This window comes from Conger conger, chromosome 3, assembly GCF_963514075.1.
Source record: "Conger conger chromosome 3, fConCon1.1, whole genome shotgun sequence".
In the NCBI taxonomy this organism is placed as follows: domain Eukaryota; kingdom Metazoa; phylum Chordata; class Actinopteri; order Anguilliformes; family Congridae; genus Conger; species Conger conger.
The window spans coordinates 14,800,163-14,804,731 of NC_083762.1; positions in this window are offsets into that span (position 1 = coordinate 14,800,163).

Genomic DNA, 4,569 nt, shown 5'->3' on the forward strand with positions numbered 1-4,569 from the left:
TACCCATATTTTGCAACTGACCTTCCAATTCAGAAATATACAGTTTCACTGTTTCACTCAACTGTTTAACATTGAATATTTGCCGCAAGCAGATAAGAGTTGACCAGAGGAAACAGGATAGAGAGTGTGTTTGGGATTTAGAGCAGACCCCATATAGCGACATAGATGCTCTTTCCAATTGCTTTTTTAAAATGTATTCTTGCTTCCAATCTTTCTGTCCTTTCCTAGCTCCTAACACCTCCCATGCAAGGAAAAGCAAGGTAAAGAAGCAAGTAAGGATGAAGCAAGAAAACATGAATTGCTTGATTACTCATGTTTCCTAGCACCTGGCTCCTAGCTCCTTCAAGGAACATTTAATGGGGTAGAATGTCCTTAAAGATGGCGGAGCTCGATCAAGTTCCATGTCAGGCAAGGAACAAGGAGACAAGAACAATCGCTTATTTTTCTCCTCTTTTTTCTTTTCCTTGCTCCATTTCCTGCTCCACGCATTGGGAGAAGTTAGAAAAAGAAGTGAAGATGATGAAATCAAGAAAATGTGAATAGGGAAAATGGACTGTCCTTACTCCTTCAAACATCAGTTTGAAGCCACGCCCGTTACAGACGTTATTTTCCTTCTGAAAATAGATCCACAAAGGATGCAGTCACTTCTCAAAGAGAAGTTTCAGAGCTTCCAAACTTCTACTTCCAGCTCCTAGAAGGAACATGTAACGCATTCGAATGTGAGAAATAAACGATTGGAATGAGGCCCATTTCAGGCAAGGAAAGAGGAGACTAAGGTTAAGATAACTGACTGGAATGTCCGCAGGCTACACTCTTTTACAGCACGGGTCAGCCGCTGTGGCTCTCAAGGATCCGGGTTTCAGATCCCAGTTTCAGAGCAACACAGATTTCTGGTCATAGTGTGGGTCTTGGCAGCTGAGTGACTCGTTCTGTTAAAATAGTGTTTCATTAGCTTATGATACCTCAATATGCTTGTGCAAACTGTGGCTAACAGTTGGACCTGGGCACATACGCACATTAGTACATAATTACAGACCAACCATCTCTGGTGTGCACTATGCCACTAGTGCTGGTCTGCCCAGCCCCACTCCTGGAGATCTACCATCCAGTAGGTTTTCACACCAACCATAACAAACCACACCACATTCAACTTAGTAGAATTGGGGTTGAAATGAAAACCTACAGGGCGGTAGATCTCCAGGAACAGGGCTAGAGCATAGATAGTCTATTTTATTTCCACACCTGGTTTTGAAATCATGCAGTCTTCCTGTCCAAAAGGGAAATGGGAGGTATTAAGCAATATTATTGTTTCACTCTTTGAAATGAATAGCAACCCTGTTCGTTGGAAACACAACTGCAATGAAATGTTTATGAAGTTGCATTTTTTTTTTTTTTTTACATTTGCTGACTCCTTGAATATGGGCTTCTGCTAAAGTATGAATAGGATGAGCACACACTTTCACTTCCGCATTGCACACATAATGCCGTGCAGCTGCCCTCTCTGTTCCCATGGCTCCCACTGCTGTGTCAGCGGAAGAAACACATGAACGACCACTGTCATATCCTACCAGTCCTGACAAAAAGTGATGTCAATAAACAAGATGAATGGCAATCTTGTGAGAATTTTTTTTTATAATTAAAAAAAAAAAAATTATTTAGTTATTATTACATATACTGTACACGAACAGGCAGCACAGATGGTGCTGTGGGTAGCATTGCCGCCTCACAGCAAGGAGGTCCTGGGTTCGAATCCCCATCGGCCGGGGCCTTTCTGTGCGGAGTTTACATGTTCTCCCCATGTCTGCGTGGGTTTCCTCCAGGTACTCCGGTTTCCTCCCACAGTCCAAAGACATGCAGGTTAGGCTGATTGGAGAGTCTAAATTGCCCATAGGTATGAGTGTGTGAGTGAATGGTGTGTGTGCCCTGTGATGGACTGACGACCTGTCCAGGGTGTATTCCTGCCTTTCGCCAAATGTATGCTGGGATAGGCTCCAGCCCACCTGCGACCCTGTTCAGGATAAGCGGGTTAAGATAATGGATGGATGGATGGATAAACAAGATGAATGGCAATCTTGTGAGAATTTTATTTTATTTTTTTATTTTTTATTATTATTATTTTTTTATCATTACATATACTGTACACGAACAGGTAGCATGGATGGTGCTGTGGGTAGCACTGCTGCCTCACAGCAAGGAGGTCCTGGGTTCAAATCCCCGTCGGCCGGGGCCTCTCTGTGTGGAGTTTGCTAGGATAGGCTCCAGCCCCCCTGCGACCCTGTTCAGGATAAGTGGGTTAAGCTAATGGATGGATGGATGGATGGATGTACACGAGCAGTCATGAAATCTAGACCTTGAATCCAAATCTGGCCCTGGTTTTCTTTCCTCCTGGGTGATGAGCTGAACAATTAGTGCTACTGATTTGCCTATTTCTAGAAATCAAAGACTGCATTGGGCACAACAAGCTGTGCACTGATAAATCGGGCATTGCATCATTAAATTGGTCTGAGCGTTGATAAATGCATAGGGCAATGCATTGTTTTCAGTGATTAAAAATGGTCAGGATGAAATACACCAGCAGCACCAAGACACTGTTATATGTGGCTAAGGTACATGACTGGGACCCGAAAGGTTGAGATTTGCATAGGTGTTGGGCCCTTGAGCAAGGCCCCTAACCCAAAAATGGATCTGGGGGGATTGCCCCCTGATTAGTCTAATCAACTGTAAGTTGCTTTGGATGAAAAGTCAGCACAATAATTATTATATTATAATTATTTATTTAAAGACGAAGAGAAACAGATTTGAACAATAGTAATGGACCAATCATACAAATCATACAATCTGTCAAGTAGTACGTATAGCGGTATGAGATAATGTATTGTTGTATTAACATATTACTATCAATACATTTTCTTTTTAGTTTGCATTTTGACATTTTGCTCAGGCTATTCTTGCAGGCATAGCTAAATTAGAATTTCCCACTTTTAGAAATCATGGTTGGTTATGAATAATTTATTTTAAAAGATGTTGTAATGTTGTGAAACATTTCCTTCTGAAAATAAAATGTGCATAACAGAAGCTAGCAGTGGAGGAAGTCATATGACCCCAGATGACAAACAGTAGGACGTGCAGATCTAAAGGGTGCTTGTTCAGCTCCCAGATGCTCCCATTATAATTACTTTAGGGCAATGCTAAGCCATGTGCAAAGCTAAGCCATATTTAATAGATATATAATAAAGTCCTGTCTATGTAAATTATTGAGACAGAACCCCAAACTGAAAAACATATACACTCAGTGGGCACTTTATTAGGTATTTATTGGACTTATTTCTTAGACTTATTAAGTCTTCTGCTCCCATAGCCTATCCACTTAGAGGTTTGATGCATTGTGTATTTGATGCATGTGTATTTCTCCTCTGACCTCTCTCATTAACAACACGTTTCTGCCCACAGAACTTCTGCTCACTGGATGTTTTTTGTTTTTCGCACCATACTCAAACCACCCTGTCTGGCGACAACAATCAATCCATGGTCAAAGTCACTTAGATCACATTCTTCTTCCCCATTCTGACATTTGGTCAGAAAAACAGCTGAACCTCTTGACCACGTCTGCATGCTTTTATGCATTTAGTTGCTGCCACATGATTGGCAGATTAAATATTTGCATTAACAAGTTGGTGTACAGGTCTGCCTAATAAAGTGCTCAGTGAGTGTATATGTCATTGGATAAACCTAATTAATCCAATTTGCAATTGTTTACTCAATAAAAAATGCTGGGTTCATTTGAATGAAGGTGTGACAAATAATAATTTTATATACATTTTAAATCAATTTAGGTTTATGCAATGAAGCATTTTCCTTCGGTGCAGATAAGGACAATTCAAATAGAGCGTACATATCTTATCTGTCTAATAGTGCTTTCTTTAGTTACAATACAGTGTTATTTCTCAGGTTTATATGATACTTATTGGTTAAAAACAAGACCATGAGTCGCATTTTTGTGTTCCGGAGAGCAATGAAAGCACTGATGAAACAGCGCATGGTGTAGGGCAGGGGTCGGCAACCCTGGTCCTGGAGAGCCGCAGGGTACGCTGGCTCTGTTGTTACTCTGCACTTAATTCATCAATTAATGCAATCGATCACACAGTTAACTCGCCTCACCTGGTTTCTTGGGTCTGAATCGGTTGCTGGTATTAAGGCGAAAATAAAAACCAGCACACCCTGGAGCTCTCCAGGACCAGGGTTGCTGACCCCTGGTGTAGGGGGACCATGTATATATTTATATTTACTGAAAAACAAATTTCAGTTGATTGTGAATACCAATAAAGTGATCTTAATGTTAATACACCAAATAAAGCATGGCTATACAGATGATAGGCCTATGCATGAATAATATAACGCACCCATTAAAAAGCGTGTTTTTGTTTTGATTTGATTTGTAAATCGTTGTAAATGTATGCAAACCGGGTCTGCTTAAACGCAATCTATTACAACCCTGTCGGATGTGGGAGGGGACTTCCGAGTAAGTTAAGAATGGCACATCAACATTCCTCACAGTTGGACTAACTGACG